The sequence below is a fragment of the Panthera pardus genome, unplaced genomic scaffold (assembly GCF_024362965.1).
Source record: "Panthera pardus isolate Hobbes unplaced genomic scaffold, ASM2436296v1 HiC_scaffold_15, whole genome shotgun sequence".
Classification (NCBI taxonomy): domain Eukaryota; kingdom Metazoa; phylum Chordata; class Mammalia; order Carnivora; family Felidae; genus Panthera; species Panthera pardus.
The window spans coordinates 402,220-423,480 of record NW_026526710.1 but is presented as its reverse complement, the minus strand read 5'-3'; the positions used below and the strand labels follow the sequence as shown (position 1 = coordinate 423,480).

The window sequence follows — 21,261 nt, the reverse complement described above, 5'->3', positions numbered from 1 at the left end:
GGGGGGGACACGGCGATGGATATACAACAAATCCCAAGTGATGACGGTACAAAGCGATGGCAGTGACTTTGGGGAGGTCGGGGCCGCACTCTGAAGGGTGAGGGTACAGGAAATGCAAAGGTCCAGAGGCAGGAGCATGATTGGAGCTTCCAAGAAACAGCCAAGAGGCTCATGAGACCGTAAGGCCGCCTACTCAGCCCCGCTCCCTGGCCTCCAGGCTCTGCCCGGCAAAGCCCAGAAGCTGAGGCCCTAAGAAGCCATGACTGGTGCCCCCGAGCCCCAGACACCGCCTCCATCGCTTGATGTGACCGTGGATGCCCCTCTCGGTCCAGGCCCTGCCGGTGCCCCCTGGTCCCCAGCCCGGGATGGTCGGGACCCCTCCCAATCCCTAGGCAGAAGAGCAAGCCCTCCCTGGCACTCCCGGGGCGCCCGAAGGCCCAAGTCACCAGTCAGCTGTGAGGGAGACAAAAAACCTCCAAGCCCCCCCCTCAGGCACCTCTGGAGACGCGTCTAGCCTTGGATTAGCTTTGGCTGGACAGCAACGCATTTCTCATGCTTCAGCACCAGCTGGGGATAACCCCATCCCTCTAGGGTGGGCGGGCTACACCCCGAAGGCCCTCTCACCACTGCGGGAGGTGGGAAGGGGTCCAAGAGAAACCAGCACCTACCGCAGGGAACAGCAAGAAAGGAAACCATGCTGCCGGAGGACAGAGCAAGGAGGAGAGCGTTACTCAGAGAGGAAGTGAGTTTGGCTGTCACAGGAGTGACCCACAGGCCTCAGAGGTGGCTGAGAGGGGGCAGGCTCCGGGAGGGCCCAGGAAGTGAGAGAAGGACCCAGAGGTCAGGGCTCTCTGGCTTCCACGGTTCATGAGCCCAGCCACCATCCCCTATCCCAACCTCCAAGCCCAGCCTGCAGGTGAGGAGAGAAGGAGGAGGGGATCAGGGCTCAGAGAGGGCAAGGTACATCCCTGGGGCCACTCAGTCAAAGAACCTCCACAGCCGGGCTCTGGCCGGGGTGAGTCCCAGCTCCAGCCCTTACGAACTCTGTGCCCTTGGGTGGGTCCCCTGGCCTGAGCCTCAGTTTCCTCATCTGAGAAGTGGGGATCACACAGCGGCCTCCCATCCCACGGCTGATCCGGGCACGGAACAAGCTAGCACGGGGCGACCCCGTCAGGGATGATCACATCGCGACAGCACGTGCTGCTGGCACCTTTCTAGGCACCCGGCGCGCATCAGCTCGCCTCACCGTCACTCAAGCCCTCCGAAGCACCAAACGCTACGAGGAAACTGAGGCCTGGAGGGGCTACGCCCCTTGCCCTAATTCACAGAGCTGCCGACAGGCAGGGCTGGATTCGAACCCAGGACGGCCTGGGTTGCTTATCTCTTTAGATCACTGTAGGTTCGTGCGCAGCCATAAGAAACGATGCAGCGCGACCCCGTGCACCCTTCAGCCAGCCTCCCCCAGTGGTGTCGCCCCGACAGAACGGCCGTTCGAGACCAGCAGCATCACCAGGAAACGGACTATTCAGACCTCACGGGTTCTACACACCCTCATCTGGGTGCGTGTGAGTGTGTTTAGCTCCATGCACGTGCACCTCAGGGCAAGTGGGAGGGGGGTCAAGTGTCTGAGACCCTCAGGGCAGGGCGTCTGCAGCGGACCCAAGTAGGTGCAGAGGGCTTGGGGGCAGCAAGGGGACATGGGTGGGGCCCCCTGCTACCGGGGCCTTGGCTGAGGTCCCCAGGAGAGGCCTGAGGACAACCGGACGGCGGGCAGCTGGCCTGGACACCCGGGGAACTCCCCGCCGGCTCCTGCTGGCCCGGGAGGAGAGGCCCCGAGCCAGCCACCGGCCCAGCATCCGGTGTCACTTACACACACAGGATGACTGCCACCCTGGGCGGGAGAGCCAGTCCTGCCCGCCCAACCCCCAGGCCACACGGGGCAGTTGGGGTGCTCGGCCCACACTTGGGGCGGGACGGGGCGGAACGCGCTGGGACAGCCCCGGGGACCCCAGCCCAGGCCCAAATGCAAGCAGAGCCTAGGGCTGAGGACCGTAGTTTCCAAGTCTGCAAAACAGAAGCGTTCTTGACAAGGAAGAAGAGAAAAATCGGTGGAGACCAGGTGGAACTAACTTAAATCCAAGTTTATGGTCTAGGCTAACGGAGCCCCCCCCCCCCACCCCCGACTCCAGCCCACAGGGGCCCTGCGCAGGCCGGTCCTGGCTTTTTCCCAGCCCCCCCCCCCCCCCCGCAAGGCACTCACACCGTATGGACAAGACAACGGAGGTTCAACAACCTGCACACTGTCACAGCTTCCACGGGGGTGTGGCCCAGGGACCACTTATTAGCCCCCCCCCCCGTAAGCCACACACGACCACTTCTGGGGTAGAGACAGACGCAGCGTCCATTTGCCATGAGAAAACCGAGCCTCACAGCCAGGATGTGTTCAACAGGGACGTGAACCCTGGCGGCCTGGCCACCCCCCCTCCCCGAAGAAACCAGGAGGCCACAGCTCTCCCTCAGCTCAGCCCAATGCCCGTACGACCCCCCTCGACCGCCCCATTTTACAGACAAGGAAACGGAGGCTCGCACAGGTGAGGCAAGGCCACCCGGCATTAAGAGAGGAAGAACCGGGAGTCAACGTCGAGTCAGTGGCAAGACGAGCGATGCCGTCTGGGAAGCCAGCCCACCCCGGCCTCAGCTCCGGCCCCCGACGAGACGTGCCGCTGCCTCCCGACAGCCCTGGCTCACCCAGACCTCAGGACAAATCGCTCCCTCATCCCCTGTGCCTGCAACTGAAGGCTCCTTGTGAGCTCAGGAAGCCCTTCCAACTTTCCAGTGTTTATGCCGGCTCCTCGCTGCCAGGTCCCTGGGCAAGCCTGGGCCGGTGGCGCTGATTTCAAACCAGACGTGGGCACCCGGCCAAGCGCCACCGCGGTGGGAGCCGGGCGCCGGGACAGCCGCAGCGCTGCCTGCACCTGGCTCCCCTCCCCTGTCCCCTGCCCGCGGGGGAGCCCCCCCCCAGATCCCGAGCCCCCCCCTCCCCAGCCCCAGCAGCCACAGCACCAGGAGCAACCGAGCCCCAGGCTCTGCCGCTCTCCCCCAAGGACGCGTGCACCCCTGCTCCGCAAGAGCGGCCGGGCCCCCACCACACACACACACACACACACACACACACACACACACACACACACGCGCGCGTTCACCCCCTCGGACACACAGCGGCCAGAAGCCCTTCCCGTCCCACCGCCCGCCTCTCGGCCCAGAGCGACTCCCGACCACTGTGACCGCCGGCTCTTCGTCCTCCGGAGCGCCACCCCCGGGCCACCACGGCCGGGGCGCGACCGAGTTCCATCCGGCGAGCCCCGCGGCCCCCCAGACGACGGCTCCCGCTCTTCGCCCCGCCCACCCTTCCTCCGCCGTGACCCGGCCGCACCGCGTCTCCCTGCCCACCCACCGCCAAGCCCAGAAACTTCTCTTACCCGAGCACATGACCAGCCTTTCACTCACGTCAGCTCCAAACACAACTTGAAGTAACTCTCCCACGGAAAAAAAAAAAAAAAAAAAGGAAAAGAAAAGAAAAAGGAAAAGAAAGAAGTAAAATGTGCCAGCAAGTGGGTCAGTGGAGTCCACACACACAGACTGTTCTGCTGGCTTCCAGAAGATACACCGCGTCCAACATCAAAGCCATCCTGCCTCCAGGACTGACACGGGGAGCGGCCGCCCGCCTTCCCGCGAGACTACGGGCGCGCCCCCCCCCCCCGGGGCTGGGGAGGCCCCAAGGCCAGGCCCGGCCCCCCACCCCGGCCCCCCCCTGGCCCGCTGCCACCCCGCCCCCCCCAAGGCCCACCAGAGGCCCCACCGCCCGACCCCCGGGCCGGGGCCAAAACTCGGTGTCGGGCCTCCGCCGTCCCTCCTCGCCTCCCGCCGCTCCGGGCCTATAAACACAGAGAATTACATAAGGTCCACTCCTCTTGTTTGCAAGCCAAAAGTACGAGCTTTTTCTCCCAGCCTTGGCAGTAAGTAATAATTCCTCATCGCCATGGTAACCCTGGCGGGCTTCCAGCCGACACTCAGGAGCTGAAACGCCGGGAGGCCTTTTTATAGCTCGGTAGAAAAACCTCTTCACTATTCCCTCCTCGGTGGCGAAAGCGAGCTCCAGGCCCGAATTCTCCTACTTTAACCCGCTTCCTCCCAGCCCGACCCGCCGCCTCCTCCTCCCCGGGCCCCCGGGGGTGACACGGTGGCCGCGGGGCAGGCTCTGCCCTGCGTGTCATCTCAGGAAAAGCAAACATGACCCCCTCGCGTTGGTATTCCCAACGAGGGGCATCTCGGTGACCACCCTGGAGGGTGAGAAAAGACAGCCAACCGCACGCACCACACACGCACACACACGCACACGCACGCACACACCCCAGTGGATGCTCTGGTGGTCAGCCAGGGCTCTGACCCTTGGCTGCAACCGGCCGCGTGAGTCAGAGACAAGTCTGAGCTCCTCTGGATGTCAACTTCCCATCTGCAGCAGGGGCAGGCTCAGCTCTGCTTCCCACAGTGCTCCGAGCCGCAGGATCCCCCCCCCCACCCCCCACCCCGGGGTCTCCAGATTCACGCCCCTGCCCCCAGCAACCGGGACTCCGGCATCCCGAGTGACGACAAGGGGTCCCCCGGGGATGCAGGGCAGGGGGCACGGACTGGAGGCCGGACCACGTTCGATGCGTTGCAGAGGCAGAGAGAAGGCTTGTGTGGAGCGAGGCAGAGTCAGAAGACGAGGTCAGGGGGTAACAGGAGTGGAAGAGGAAGTGGGTCACAAAGACTCCGGGCAAGTCACTCCATTCCCAAGACCGGAAAGGCTCCCAAGAGTAATCGTGGCAAGAAAATGCTAGTACTCATCATGCCATGTGCCCAGCGCCGTGAAAATACGCTTCACCTGTGAACCCGTCTGTCCCCACAGGGGCACGATAAAAGGCAGGTGTGCTTTGGAACCCCAAAATACAGAGGAGGAAAGGAGCCCAGAGAGGTTAAGCAGCTTGCCCCAGATCACACAGCTGGAACGAGGCCGAGCCCGGCCCACATTCACCCTGCCACGTGGTACAAGGAGCCACAAGAGGGTCTGGGGCAGATGAGATTTGCAGGCGACGAAGGTCCGTGGCCACTGGACCAGGCTGGGGACCAGAGCGGCTGCCAGGAGACCAGGGAGGAGGCCCCACAGAGGCCATATGTTGTTGACTTTTGTCAACTCACCCTCCCGCCTTTCCCAAGAAAACACCCCGAAGAGTGTTTCCGAAGCTGCCGGGACCTGTCCGGAAAGCCCCGGCGGGGAAGCCTTACAGATGGGGAAACTGAGCCCCAGAGAAAAGCAGGCGGCACCAAGCCGCACTTTTAGCCCCCAGATCCGGGTGCCGTCGCCTGCCTACTGGCTCTTCTCACTCCAACAGTCCGACCACAAGACTCAGGAACGGGAGAAACCAGCCCCAACAAAGCGGGGCCAGGAAGCTGAGTCTGAAGCGGCAAAGGCAGGACTCAGGGTGCCTTTTGTTCTTTTCTGTTTGTTTTGGACACAGACCTGCGTCCAGACCTTCGCAGAAGCTGGCCTGGAACCAGGAGGGACTTATCCACACCCCCACCAGAGCTATTCATGCTTGGGGCAGGTTCAACGCTGGGCTGTGTCATTCCACGGTCACTTCTTTCTTTCTTTCTTTTTTTAACGTTTATTTATTTTTGAGAGACACAGAGAGACAGAGAGCGAGCAGGGGAGGAAGAGAGAGAGAGGGAGACACAGAATCCAAAACAGGCTCCAGGCTCCGAGCTGTCCGCACAGAGCCCGACGCGGGGCTCGAACCCGCGAACCGCGACCTCATGACCTGAGCCGAAGTCAGCTGCTTAACTGACTGAGCCACCCAGGCACCCCCCACGGTCACTTCTTGTATGTCCCCAGTCCCCCACCCCCAAGAAGCTGGGCCGCGGACGGTTTGTTGAGTGACTTCACGAACGCGGAAAATCATCAAAAACCAGCAAGGGGGACATGGGGCTCCTTCTAGGAGTTCAGAATAGGGCAGCATGAGGTCAACTACCCCGCAAAGGAACGCCTCGTCCTCCAAGCCTCCGGCCGAGACCATCTCCGGGAACTCGTCTGCCGGGCAAAGTCTGTACATCGGGAAAGATCAATGAAGGCTTTACGGGGTCACGCTTTGGTGGAGACCACGGAGGCATGGGTCGAGAGCCAGAGGGGCCCCCGAGTGCAGGCAGGAGGGGCCCTCAGCCTGAGGCAAGGCCCCTGCTTCTGCAGGCATATGTGTGCTCAGCTGTGAAATGGGGGCACTCTGCCTGCTGCCTCTCTCAGGGTCAAGAGAAACCACACCCTTTGGGGGGCTCAGAGAACCACGGGGTCCAGCCCCAGTGAAAGGGACCCCCACCCACTCCCTCCCCATTGGGGCAGGGTTGGGGAAAGAGAAAGAAAGAGCACGAGCTAGCAACGGGAGCCTGTTTCCACCTCCCTCTGCTATCCCACACCCCAGCGCCCCAAGACCCAGGCGGTAAGTGACTACGCCTCCCCGGGCGGCCTCGGTCCCTCATCTGAACAGCCACTTACAAGACGGTTTCGTCAACGATCATCCACACAGCGCGATACGACGCGGCCCTAAAAAAGGAACGAGGCACCGCCACCCTGCTCCAGCATCGATGAGCCTCGGAAACATGACGCTGAGTGCGCGAGGCCAGGCGCAAAAGGTCACACATTGTGGGATTCCATTGAGAGGAAATTTCCAGAACAGACAGATCCGCAGAGACAGAGAGCAGGTGGTCGCCAAGGGCTGCGGGGAGGGGACAGAGGGGGTGACTGCTAAGGGGTTCTGGGTCTCCTTCGGGGAGATGAAAATATTTTAGAACTAGACGGAGGTGTGGGTTGTAAGGCATTGCTTGTGAATGAAAAACTAACGAACTGTGCACTTTAAAGCGGCTAATTTCACAGGATGCGACTGTTGCCTCGGTTCAAACTAAATCAAAAAAGATGGCTTGGTTGAACGACCGCCATTCCGGCCCAGTTTACTAACTTTGAGCGTCAAGAGTCCCTGACCCCGGGCCTGGGGCCGTCCCCCATCCGACAAACATTTATTAAGCCCCTACTGTCTGCAGTGGTCACTGGGGACACAGCAGGGATGAAGACAAGGATCCCCGCCCTCGTGGGGCTGACACGGGAAGAGGTCAGGAGTCACCGGCAGATAAAGACACGATACGATTCAAGTTAACGGCAGCTGCCGTGGACGGGCCCGTGTCTGATGTGGCACTTCGACAGTGGGCTGGCTGGAGAAGAAAGTCGGATGTGGAAGCGTCTCAGGAAACAGTGTGCCAGGCAGAGGAAACAGCCAGGGCAAAGGCCCTGGGGCCAGGAGGCCAGCGTGGCGGTGGCGGTCAGCTGTGTCAAAGGGGACAGACTGTGCAAGGCCTTGAAGGCCACAAACAGGTCTTTAAATGTTAGGAGGGATGAAAATAAAAGTCGCTTTCCCAGGGCCGCTGAACCAAATTACTCCAAACCAGGGAGAGGACTCTCAGAGCAAAAGCAATTTCTTCTCTCTCGGCTCTGGAGCCTGTGGCAGCCAGAAATCAAGGTGTCAGCAGCGATTCGTCCCCGCTGAAGGCTCCAGGGAGGATGCTACCTTGCCTCGTCCGGCTTCCGGTGGCCCCAGGCCTATGGTCTCTGCTCATCTACACTCGGCCTTCTTCTCTGTGCGTCTTCTCTTACACCCGGAACGTTGGTCATCATCCTAATCTAGGACGATCTCATCTACGGATGCTCAATTTTTCTTTTAATTTTTTTTACAATTTATTTACTTTGATGGGGGTGGGGGCGCACAGAGAGAGGGAGAGCACGAATTCCCAAGCAGGCTCCGCCCCATCGGCACGGAGCCCATCGCAGGGCTCAATCCCACAAACCATGAGATCACGACCTGAGCCGATATCAAGAGTCGGATGCTTCCCCGACCGAACCACCCCGGCGCCCCAAGATGCTTACCTCGATTGCATCTGCCAAGACCCTCTGGCCAAACGAGGTCACGGTCACGGGTTCCAAATGGACACAACGCAACCCCCTACATCGTCAAGACTCAATGCGGCATCAAGTGCTTAGTACCAGGCTGGGCCTCTGCTCCCCTTTCTGCACTCAGTCCAGACAGTCAGGCTGGAAGCCGTGGGGACGGGCACGTGGGCATCTCGAGGAAACCGTCCCCACGGGGACCCCGCGGCCAGCCCTCTCCCGGCCTAAAAACAGACCGCGAGCAACCGTGACCCCCCTTCCCTGTGACAGGTACCTATCAGTCACTCACAGGAGGCTGGCAGGAAAGGGACCTCCTTGACGGGCCACAACAGGCCCGGACCCTCCTTCGCCCATCCCTTCAGCCAAGCGCAGAAGCCACGTCGGCCACAAGCACCAAACTGTCCTCTACGGCTCTTCTCCCGAGTGCTGTTTTTACTTCATTTGATTTGATTTGATTTTCCTGTGTGCGGCCACCCCTCTACCCGCAGCGGCTGGGAGCTGGCGGTGGGCAGGGCTAAGTGCTCACTCAAGACTCACGTCCGAACGTAGTGCCATCATCCCGCAGCAGAGGGCACAGGGCAACTGGCAGGGACGGCTGGGGCAGGGGCAGGAGGCAGGAGGCAGATGGCCGCCTGCGCTGGGGCCCCGGGAGCCCACGCCCCAGGCGGCAGAGGAAGGAGGAGGTGTCCAGGAATGCTCCCGGCCACCGCCAGCTGGATCGCAGGACCCAAACTGGGAAGGACAGATAATACCAGCCCAGGAGGACACACGCTCCCGGCATGCCAGGCGTTGGGCGAACAGGCTTCAGGGTGCTCCTTTACGTCTCACAGCAATCCTAGGGCAAACCACTGACCCGTTACGGCCGGGGAAACCCAGGGACAGGGGGGAAGTGACCTGCCCCAGGGCGCGAAGCTACAAGTAAGTGGCAAAGCCTAAGACACGGGGAATGCAGTGCCCGAGTCTAGGTCACTAACCGCTAGGATTTCCGTCTCTCCGAACACGGCAACTCCATCGGAGGGCTCCAGGGGAGACTGCCGGGGCCTTGGGCCCCGACTGTTGGAAACGGGATCTCCAGAGGCGTTAAACGTGACTTCCCAAGCCCCGGGACCTTCTGTTACATTCCACGGGATATTCCGCCCAGATCACAGAGGGCAAAATACTTTGAGATAAAAGTCATCGCTGAGAACACAGGCCACGAGATGACGACGGCCAGCTGTGGCCAACAGGGAAGCTCTTTCTGGCACACACGATGTTTTTTAAAAAATTAGGACACTGCTGATAAAATCCAGATTTCTAGCTTCTCTGAGGGGAACAACCAGAATGTCCGGCGTGCCCGTTAGCCACAATCCCCACCCCTCCCTGTTGCCTCTTGACCTTCTTTGACCCTATCTGAGTTTGGGGCGCCCCTCGCCCCCACCTCGACCACCTCCCCGATGCTGTTGAAAATAACCGAACGAGTGTCGAAGGTCTCACGTGGCAAGGATAATGAGCAAGAGAAAGGAGGGACGCTCTGGGGGCTTCGGGTGACTCCTTCCCCTTGGCTGGCTGTGCTGGTGCCATAAACCTGCCTGTAAACAAGGCCCACGCAGAAGGAAGCAGAAACGGAGAGAGTCCACCTCCCAAGCATGGTTTGAGGCGCTGGATCCAGCCATGCCTGAACTTGTCCTACCCTGCGCTTTGCCATTATGAGTACCCATCAACTCTCCCTGTGGCCCAAACCAGCCAGAGTGTGGCTCCACCACGACTCAGGAGCCCTAATGAATTACCTTCAGGTCTCCTCTCCATTGACCCTTGTCCAAGAAGGCCTGTCCTGATCACAGACACGTTCAGACCTCGTTAAACCCCAGGGATAACCTGACCTCCACCTGACCCTTACTACCCTCGGTGCCACCTGTCTAACTGACACCCTCCCTCCGGACACTAAACTCCTCAAAGGCACGGACGATGCCTGACCTTCCCATCGTTTTGATCCCAGTGCCCTACAAAGGTCCAGAACATTCCATGTGCCCAGTAAATATAAATTAACCGATGAGCAAAAGAACAAAAAGGGAGACACAAAAGCCATTAAACTTGATTTCTGCCTTAAATGTGAAAAGCACCCCACCCCCACGGTCTGTAGAACAGCCTCAGATCCAGAGAACTGTTCTGGTGCCCCTGGCTCTGTTCCAGCCGTGCAGGCCTCCTCAGCCTTCTTGAAACATCACGGCCTCAGGGCCTTTGCACAAGCCACCCAGACATTCCCAGCTACATTCCCCCTACCTAGAACACCCATCCCTCTTCTTTTCACACGTCTGGTTCCTTCTCGTTGTCTACGTTTCGGCTCCAATGCCACCTCCTTAAAGACCACCCTTGATTCCTTTACCTAAAGTGAGCCCCCCCCCCAAAACCAGAGCTGTCCCACCCTCCCCAGCCCTGCATTATTCCACAGTCAGCATACCCCCGCCTTGCAACACCATGTTTCCTTTGTGCACCGCCCGTCTCCCCTCAGCCCACGGGATCCCACAAGGCAGGGGCCCGGTGTGACGTTTTTGACGTTTGCTGATACGTATCTCCCCACCCTGCCCCAGGAGGCCGTGGGGACACCAGGCTGGCTGCAGGGAGGCATAAAGCAGACCCCTCGTGTTCCGACCAGCCCCGCCCGGCCCACAGCAGCTGCCGCATGCCTGAGAGCCCTACGTGGCTGGGGGAGCCTGGCCCGTGGCCGGCCCAGCCTTGCCAAGAGGTCCAGCCCGACTGCGGGCTTGGGGATGGCTGCAGGTGACGCCTGCGCAAGCCGCACGTTGACAGCAGGTGCGTGGAGTCCATCTGCCCGGGTTCGGATCCCAGTTCTGCCAGCTGCCCGCCGCATGACCTTGGGCAGGTCACTTACCTTCTCCGTGCCCCAGCCCCCCCCCCCCCCCCCACCTACAAAACAGAGCTGATAACGACAGTCCTATCCCAGGGCCGCCACAGGCGTAGATGAGTCAGCGTATCCAACACTCCGATCACAACCTGGCATGGGACGAATGCTCAGGAATCACTCGAAGTGAAGTCCGTGTCGGGGCGCCTGGGCGGCTCAGTCCGTTACGCGTCCGACTCCCGATTTCGGCTCAGGTCGCGATCGCGCAGTGGGGAGATCGAGCCCCGCGTTGGGCTCCACACTGAGCGCGGAGCCTGCTGGGGATCCTCTCTCTCCGTCTTTCCCTCTCTGCCCCACCCCTGCACACACTCTCTCTGTCACTTAAAAAAGTGACAATTTTTTTAAGGGAATCAATGTCAACGATGGTGATAATGGCAAACTCACTAAGGCAAAGCCAGTGGTCAGGAAATGTCAGCTTCGGCCCTAAATACGGTACCTGCTCTGTGCCAGGCCCTGTTTGGAATGCTTGACTCATACTGATTCCTACGAGCTTGTTCCAGGTCTTCCAGGCAGCCCTCCCAGATTGCTCTAACACCCAGGAGCACCGTGAAGACGCGCGATGCCTCCCGTGAGTCTGTCCTCGATTCCTCTGCGTCCCAGGCGGCAGCGAGGGGCAGGGAGAGCACCCAAACCCCACGGCCTCGAAGTCAGCAGCGGGGAATGCGTGCCCCACGCCGGAGCCTCTGCCTGAAACGCAGGCCCTGTCTGGCTGCACGAGCCCACCCCCAGAAGTGAAGGGCGCTCCCGCCCTGCAGTCTGCGGGTCGATTCCTCCAGGGAGGCCGGGCATCTCAAGGGCACCGAAGGTCAGATGTCCCAAGACACAGGGCGCAGCGTGAAAGAACGGGCGTCGACTGTGGCTGGGGGTCTCGGGCCCGCACGGGCGGCACGTGAGAACAGCACCGCTCCCCAGCCAGCCCCAGCCTCCCCGTCCCCAAAATGAGGTGGGCACAGCCGCTCTCCTCTTCCCGCCAGACAGATGGCTGGCCGGGCTCGCCTGGGGCACGCACGGAGGGTGGCAGCCCCCCTCCGGTGGTCTCCGTTCCCCGAACCAGGCGGGAAAAGCAGGTTAGAACGTCCCCACCAGCGACCTCACTCGAGTCCGGCCACCCCCCGGAACCTCGGTCTCCTCATCTGGAAAATGGGTCTCACGGTCATCAACACAGTCCCACAGGCAGGACGGGGAGCGCCCAGAGCGCCAGGACACCAAAGCCGCCAGAAGGGAAACAGAAGATCTAGAAAGAAGAAGCTATTTTAATGTCAGCAAGGGGCTTGCTTGGTCTCTAAGCGAAACACAATTTTATCGTATGCCTCAGAAAAATGGTTTCTGTTCGGATTTATAGCAATCGCGGGAGGCAGGCCATAATCCTTTCAGCATGCGAGCCTCTCGAGGTCTTGAGCCACCCTAAATTAACATCTCCCTCGAAGGGACGTGCCGAGGAGACATCAGTAAACGCACAAAGCCTTAACACAGGGCTCAGCCCGGGACGGACTGGCCTAAGTCCCACGCAGGACGACCGGGAGGCTGAGGCAGGAGAACGGGAAGGATGTGGGCGCCGGGACAGACAGCCTGGGTTCGAATCTCACTGGCTGTGTGACCTCAGGCAGGCCGCCTAACCTCTCTGTTCCTCAGTTTCCTCATCTGCAAAGTGGGGACAATAATAATCTCTGCTCTCCAGGGGATTTGGGAAGATGAAATTATGACCTATAAAGTGAAACACAATTACGATTATAAACTCTGCTGTTATTACTGTCAGTTACAACAGTTTCAAAACCTGCATAGGTTATTAAACCCGACTGCGGGAGGCAGACGAGCCGGCCTGGATCCTGGGCGCCAGGGGGGCCCCATCACCAGGCTCAGTGGGAGCCCCTGCAAGGCAGAGCCTCCCCCCTGCCTCCAGCTGGGGCAGGGATTACCGTCAGATGGAAGGAGACGCACGTCGGAGCCAAAGATTAAAAACAAGTACAATTATCGGGCAGGCATCCATCCATAATTATAAATTTGATGTAATTAGGCACCCCACTAACTTCATTACTTATTTATTTACGGGATTGCTTATTTAATTTACGGGCCTCCTTCCCCGAAAAGTCATCTTGGCTAACACCCCTCAGGCGAGGGAGGAGGAGGAGAAGTCTCCCCTCTTTGTCCCCACCTCCATTCCTGGGCTTCCGTATGTCAGGCTCCTGCCTTGCCCCAAAAATAGCTCCCGAGAAGGCCTGCGTGACTTTGCCCAAGACGACGGGCTCGCGCCAGGCCTGACATTCACTCAGCAGTGCCGACAGACAGAACTTGACCCGGAAGGAGTGATACGTTCACCAAGCCCCCCCTCTCCAGCAGAGGAAGCCCTGGGGGCTGGGGGGGGGGGGGGTGTGGCCCTGCCCGGCCACCAATTCCTGGCACGACCCTCTGGACCAGCAAAGACCATCAGCTGGCACTTTCCAGCTTCAAGGAAGAGAAAGAGCACTCAGCCCTTGCAGAAGGACTTTAGATAAGTCACCTGACCTCTTCGAGCCTCAGCTTCCTCATCTGTAAAATGGGAGTGTTAAGAACAACACCCACAGCTAGCTAACCCCCAAAGCCCAACTGCTGATGCCCAGCATACCCCTGGGTCTCAGCCGCTGCAACGAGGCAAGAAAAAGCAGGAAGAGGCACAGACTTTCTAGCTTTGTATCTAAAAGCCCCAAACTGCCAACGACCTACATGCCCCAAACTCAAGGATGGATAAATGAACTGTGTGGCACATTCATACGTGGAATATCACTCGGCGATTAAAAAGGGGTTACTGATACATCCCAAGACACGAACACCTGCCAAAAACATGCACAAAGAGGCCAAACACACGCACAAAGAGGCCAAACACACAAAAACGCATTGTGCGTAATTTTGTTACGAAAACCTAGAAGATTCTAGAATTTCCGTGGTGGCAGATCAGTGGGTGCGTCCGGTGGGGGGGAGGGGCGTTCTTTTGGAGTAGATGGAGACACTCCGTATCTAGATTGTCCTCGTCGTTACGTGAGTGGTTTCAATTGCCCAAACCCATAGAACGGAACTCTCAAAATGGGTAAGTCTTGCTATAGGTGAATCACGTCTCAAGAAGGCTGATTTTTGTTCACCGCGAAGGAAAACGTATGCATACGTGTCGGCACCACTAACCCCACTCGGGTGCCCGGGGAGTGCTTCCCCGCTTCCGGGTCAGGTCTGCCGTTTCCTGCACTGTCCTCCCCAGTTCTCCCAAGCCCCTGATGTATGAGCCTTGGACAAGGAAGGTCAGGGTTGCATCCCAGATTTATCCCTTCCTTGCTGGGTCATTTAGGGCAAATCACTTTGCCTCTCTGCCTGTCAGGCTCCCCGTCTACAAAAGCAGGGTTATAAATAGCACTCTCCTCGGAGAGTTATTGTAGAAGAAAATGAACCGAGGCGAAAAGCACCAGCTGCGGGCCGTGGCATACAGCAGGGGCCTCATTATTGCTGCTGCAAAATGATGAGCGGGCAAGCACCATGCCCGGCGTGGCCAGGACTGGCCAGGATTCTGGTCCCCGCCCACCCACCCACCCAAGACACACGAGACCCCCACCAGACAAGACTCCAGGCCCAGGCAGCGACCCCCATCACTGGCAGCTCCCGGCTGCCGGGGCTCCAGGCTGGTGTCCAGAACAGGACAAGGCTCCCTGACTCCGCCCAGGAGGGCAGACACAAAAGGGGGGGGGCCCTGCGGCGAGGGGCTGGCCCTGAGGGCAGGACAGGACCCGGGAGGTCATTTGGGGACAGGAGGTGGCCAGGGGAGAGGGTATCCCGGTGGAGAAGGACACCTCGGTGGCCTGGCCATCACACGTACACTAACTGAGGTAGGACAAGGGTCAGCCTGAGCCCCCCCCCCCCCCCCCCCCCCCGCTTAGGAAAGAGAAAAGGGATGACAGGGGACCAGGGGACAGCTTCTGCGCTGGCTCACATGGGCCCACCTGCCCAGGGCGGCTCCTGCTTCCCTGTGAGTGATGGAGCGGGCAGGCAGCACCTGGGAGCCATGGCAGGAAGGGGCGTCCCCCGGGCCCGATTAGAGGGCCAGCCGCAGGCAGACATGCTCAACTGTCAGCCCCGTCCTCCCAGCCTGCCATCAGAGGCACCATTAATTGCTGTCATTTGAGGGTGGCCTGTGGGGAGAAGGAGGGGGGCTGCGGGAAGGGGGTTATAGGGAGGAGGGCAGGCAGTAAAGAGGGGAAGGAGACGGGGGAGGGGGGGCAGCGGGGTCAGGGGGAGGAGGGGGGGAGGAAGGAAAGGACGGGGAGGGACAGCTTCCCCAGGGCTGAGAACCCCCCCGGGCGCTCACCTCCTCCGCCCCGCGGAGGGACCCGAGCGCCGCCCAAGCGGGGACAAAGGCAGCGGACCCACTGCCCAGGTGGCCCAGATGGAGTGCAGAGGGGGGCAACTCTGCAGGGCCAAGACCCACGAGTCTGCCCCCCTCCCCGCCCCGCCCCCGACATACCCACCCGGGCACCTGTCTGCCTGCAGGTTGGCTGGTCCCCATCTGCTCTCCCCAAGGTAGCAGAAAGCCTGGCCGCCCCAGTCCCCGTCCACTCGCAGCCTCCACCCTTCCCCGACCCCTCACCCCGCACCTGTGCACCACACGGGAGAGGCCCGAGGCACAGGCAGAGCCCGCCTGCCCGCCTGCGATGCCAGGAGACCCCCCCCCCGCCCCCCGCCACACGGGTCGAGACCTCCGTCTGGCTCAGGGGCCCCCACGCAAACACCCATCTCCTCCGGCACCAAGATTCCAGGGCCGGGCGGCCTGAGCTCAAATCGCCCCCCTGCCACCTGCCCTCCTGGTGCCATCACGTCTCCTCCCTGTGCCTCGGTTTCCTCACCTACAGAACAGGGCGACATTAATCCCCACCTCGTGGGGTCGCTCCAAGGATTAAATGAGATAATTCCACGAGGCGCCGAGAAGGCGGCGTCGGGCAACGTGAGGGTCGCGAGCGTTTGCTGCTGCTGCTGTTACATTATCGCCCTGGACGCCGGTCCCCCTTGGCCTTCACACGTCTCCCCTGCGACCTGTGCTCCGTGGTTCTTTCTCAGAAACGCCTGCTCCCCCACGCCCGGCTCTGGCGCCCCCACACCCTCCCAGGTGAGGTCCCAGACAGGCCTTTAAGCTGCCATCAGGAGCCCCTGCGTCTATACATCCGCCCTGCCCCCGTGCCCACCCCCGGTGACCCCCCTCCCAGCTGCCCCTGCCTGTCCCCAGACGGGCCTTGTCTCTGGGCTAAGGAGCCACTTGGGTCCCGCCAGGGGCTCCTGGGACCCCCTCTGCCCCCTCCCCCATCCGTCTGCCTCGCTCCTTCCTCAGACGTGATGGATCGCCCCAGAGGAGGAAGCTAAGTGCTTGCAGACAAAAAGCCCTTTTATCGTCCTCGGGTGGGCCACGGCATGACAAGCAGATAACTCAGCCATGGGAGGAAGGCTCCCCATTAGGCCAGGGAGGCAGATTGATGGAGGACCAAGGGGCAGAGGAGGAGGAGGAGGAGGAGGAGGAGGAGGAGGAGGAGGAGGAAGAGAAACCACCCCCAGCCAGACTGCCTTCCTTCAACTTCAAAGACACCCAAACCTGGCGGGGCTCCTCACTCTGGGGGGACTGAGTGTGGCCCGTACCTCCCCGCCTGCAAGAGGAGACCCGCTGCTGGGGGCCCAGGGCCCGGCCCAGGAAGCAGGCAACCCACCAGCCTGCTTAGCCCTCCTGCCTCCTGGGGGAGGGGGGCGGGGGAGCGCAAAGGCTCAGGAACTAAGGAGAGAAGCCCACCCAGATCTCACACGGCCTCCTGCAAACCCAGAGGCCCGTCCCACACTGCCTCAGGGCCTTTGCACCAGCTGTTCCCTCTTCCTCCAGAGACCCACACGCTCCCTTCCTCCCCTCCAGCAGGTCTTTGCTCAAATGTCACCTTCTCCAGTGGGACCGTCCTGACCACCCCCATTTGAAGCAGCCCCCAGCCCGCCCACACACTCCCCCGCCCCTTCTCTGCTGGCTCCTGGCACCAACGCCCCCCGCCACGGGGCACCCTGGGTATGTGACTTGCTTGCTATCTGTCTCCACCCTACCCAGAGCTCCGTCTCTACCCTCTGGAACAGGGCCTGGCACACAGTAGGTGCTTCAGAAATAACGGTTCTGTCTTCCGAAGGGAATAACACACACCTCTTGGGAGAGGCCAGCTCTGCCTGCCGAGCCCAGCTGTGTGCCCAGCAGTGCCTCGACGACCCCCGTAGGACACCCACTTGACAGACGAGGAAACCGAGGCACAGAAGCAGAGGCGCGCCCAGGTCTGCGGGAGGCCCACCCGCTGCGGAACCGCCCGCGGAACCGAGGACAGCAGCTTGGGGCCGAGTATCAGGGAAAAGGACCAAAGCTCCAGCATTGCGGCCTCAGGGAGACCCTGTCCCACCTCTCAGCCTCAGTTTCCCCCTATGCAGAATGGAGCTGCACAGGGGACCCCAGCTGTCCCTCCTAGGTCCCCGCTCTGATGGGAGGCGCTTGGGAGCCCAGAGGAGCAGAAAGCAGCAGATCTCAGCCCTGTCGGGTCAGCCTGGGGGCTCTGCCGGCTGCTCAGACGCCCTCAAACCCTCCTGGGGGCCAGGCCCGGCCGGCACCCCCTGCCTGCCCCCAGAGGAACAGCTCTGTCAGTAAGAGGGAAAGACGCGGGGAGCAGTGAACGAGTGCTAAGCCCCGCAGGCTCACGAAAGCCCAGGAGCCCGGGTGGACGGGTGCTCAGTGTCACAGAGCCCCAGAGACGGGAAGGGACCCAGCTGCCACCTCCAGGAGGCCACACCCACTGACCGTCCCCTCCGCAGGGGCTCACCTCGAGACCCGGGAGCCCCCTCCCCACCACCCCTCTGGGAGGCATGTCCCTCTAGTCCCCCGAATCCCCCAAGTCTTGGGGACGGGGATATCGTGTCCCTGTCACGCCCACCAGGGTCTCCTGGGATGTGGCCTGTCTCTGCCAGGCCTGGGTCAGCAGTCTGTCTTCCCCCAGCCAAGCCCCACGACCCCAGGGATGGGGACCGGGCACAGGGAGAGGGGGCCGTGGACTCCTCTCCCTCGGCTGCAAAGCCTCCCAGCTGCTTAAGAAAAATACAAAACCGCTGAAATCTTAGCAACAGCCCCCTCATCACCAATCCTGGGGGGGACTTGATTGATCGAGGCACAGGGCAGTGTTGCCCAGGGTCACGCAGATAATAAGTGGCTGAGGGAGATCTGCACTCAGGCAGCCAGACTGCAGAGTCCCCGCTCAGGAGCCCTGTGCCTCTCAGGTAAAACTCAGTAAACAGAGGGGCGCCTGGGGGGGCTGGGCTGGTTAAGCGTCCAACTCTTGATTTCAGCTCGGGTCATGATCTCACGGTCCAGGGGTGGGAGCCCCGCGTCGGGGCCTCTGTGATGACCGTGGGAAGCCCGCCTGGGATCCTCTCTCTCCCTCTCTCTCTCTGCCCTCCCCTGCTCGTGCTCTGTCTCTCTCTCGAAATAAATAAATAAACCTAAAAACGTTCTTTTTTTTTCTAATCCGCGTAACAGCAAAGACGCTGTGTGCCAGCCAGGCCCATGTCCGAATTCCCAGCTCCACACACGACCCACCGCCGGACCGCCTTCCCACTCCCCTGACATCCCAAACCCTGCCCGCGCCCCGGTCCCCCCGGTGCGGGAGAGGCCCTGACGTCCAAGGGACCAGGTGGAGGGGCGGGCAGTTTTCACAGGCCTGCGGCATCCGGGCCCCAGTCTGCCTGCTGCCATACGAGCAGGTTGGGGCAGAACCCGCCAGGTTCCCTGGGAGGCTCAACAAAGGTTTGAGTCCCGGCTCTTAGCTCCCAGCCGCGATCTGGGACAGGCGACCTACCTGTGCCTCGGCTTCCCTGCTCGTAAAACGAGGCCGAAGATCCGTTCTGGCGCCTGTGCAGCCCTGCGCATCAGCTGCTGCCCCAACCCCTTCCACGGGCCCCACCCTCCCCAAGCCTGCAGCCACCTCCGGAGCACAGACGCGATGGGCCCTGAACCCCAAGACGGAGAAAGCCCACCACCCCACATCCACACTGCCAGGGACTACCCCTTCTCTCGGCCGTCATGCGCCATCCCCAGGGGACCCCCCCAACCCCCCCCCCCAAGGTGTTCCCCACCCTGAGCAACCCTGGGGTGCCAGGTCCCACCCCACAAGGCCACACCGAGCCCCCAACCCCATCCACGAGGAGGAGCCTGGCTTCCCCGGCGACTCCCGACCCCGCGCATGAGGAGGTCCCGGCGATGCGAATCTGCTAGAGACAGTGAGAGGGGACAGACGTGAACCTACCAGAAACGGCCTCTGGTGACGCTGAGTCCTCAAAGAGCCCGGGAGACCTGCAGGAGAAAGGAGGCTTGTTAGTGAAGAGTCAGCGACCCCTACCACACGCGGGCCATGGGTGGCACGGCCACGTCGGCATGTGGGCAGGGGCGGCAAAGCCCGTGGTCCACGCCCGATGCCCTGCACGGTCGGGCCGAGCACTCCGCCGCCACCACCCCGTGGGCCGCGTGGTGGGCACGGCCACCCCACTTGACGGAGAGGGACACCGAGCCTCCAAGAATCAAAGTCTCACGCCCCCGGTCCCACCACTAGGAAGTCACCGAGCTGGGATCCCAACCCGGGCCGTGTGGTTCTAAAGGCAGCCTCTAGCCTGGCAGGGCCACCGAGGAGCTGCGGGCCCCGATCACAGTGAACCCCCCCCCCGTCCCGAGTGTCCAGAATACATAAAGGACACCCACGAAGAAACAAGAAAGAGCCAGCGAACCCAAGACGCCTCACAAAAGTGGATACACAGACGGCCCAGAAGCTTATGAAAAGGTGCCCGATGTCACTGGTCGTTCGGGGAAGCGCAAGTTAAAACTGAGGGCCCACGACACGGCCACCTGGACGGCTGAGATCACAGACACACAGGCACCAAGTGTCTCGCGACCACGGGACCCAGCAATCCCACCCCTGGGCCTTTACACGTGACCAACGAAACCACGGCTCCTCCCAAAGACTCCAGGCCCGTGTCCGTAACAGCTTCATACACAATCACAAAAAAACCGGGGCACCTGGGTGGCTCGGTCGGTTAAGCGTCCTGACTCTTGGTTTCGGCTCAGGTCATGATCTCGGGGTTCATGGGATCGAGCCGCACATCGGGCTCTGTGCGGACGGTGTGGGATTCTCTCTCTCTCTCTCTCTCTCTCTCTCTCTCTCTCTGCCCCTCCCCCACGCCCACACTTGCTCTGTCTCAAAAGAAAATAAACAAACATTAAAAAGAAAAAACTGACGACAACCCAGCTGCCCAGCAACAGGTGCACCCCGGAATCTCTCCTCCACGATACAACATGACAAGCTACGGGTACACACAACCGGAAGGGGGAACCGCAGGCTAACGGGCTGAGCACAGCCAGGTTCAAAGGGCAGCACGCGGTCCCCGCAGATGATTCTGAGAAAGGCCACGCTCGACTTGCGCAGGGAGAGAGAGGTCCACAGAAGTGGTCACACTAGCACGGGATGAAGGGGCCTCCCACAGAAGCTAGGACGCTGATCGCCGCCGGGGAGAAGGCAGGTGGCCACGTGGTGTCCCCTTTCTAATTATTCACTAATTTGCAACCACGGGTGTTTGCGTTCTTTATCGCGTTAGCTTCTGCACGAAGCAAAAAAAAAAAAAAAAAAAAAATAGGCTAATGGGCAGAGCACTGGGGAGAGAGTCCAGAAACCTCGTTCTGTTCCCACTAACGGCTGTGACCTTGGGCAAGCCCCCGGCACTCTCTGAGCTCAGTCTTCCCATCCAGAAAGTGGGCCCTCTCCCCACGACGGCCCTCTGGCCCACTCATGCGCAAACATCTCGGTATCCAGGGGGCCACAAGGAGCCTCCTCTCCACCTGTGCTGCCCCCCAGGGATCAGAGGCAAGTGGCACCAGGGACGCCTGCTCTCACAACGCTGGGGACAGCTCCACGCAGTGCTCGGGCTCCGCAGCCAAGCTCCCCGGGTTCCAACCAGGGGCTCTGCCCCTTCTAGCTGGAGATGAGTGGCTTCACCTCCCGTGCCTCAGTTTCCCCATCTCTAAAGTGGGAGCGGTGGTAAGTTCACTGGCCTCAGAGTGGATCCCTGCAGGCGCTCAATCACCGCTGGGTGCTACCATGACCCACGGGCTGGTGGCGACGCCCCAAGAGCCTGTCTGCCCAGGCAGGCCCTTCAGATCCCAAAGACCCCTAAAAGGGGCAGCTGAAGGAGGCTCATGGGAGACAAACCCACCCCTTCTCTCCATCGCCTTCTTTTTTTGTTAAGTTGTTTTGTTTTGTTTTGTTTTTTTACGATGCCC

General features: G+C 60.9%; 1 protein-coding gene across 1 annotated transcript in view; it reads right to left on the bottom strand.

The window, feature by feature from the left end:
- Positions 1-21,261, bottom strand: part of NCOR2 (nuclear receptor corepressor 2) — a 212,555-nt gene that overhangs the window by 162,909 nt on the left and 28,385 nt on the right. Inside the window, 1 exon segment of the mRNA XM_053901929.1 lies at positions 19,241-19,287. The gene's annotated coding sequence lies outside the window, so the exon portion shown is untranslated.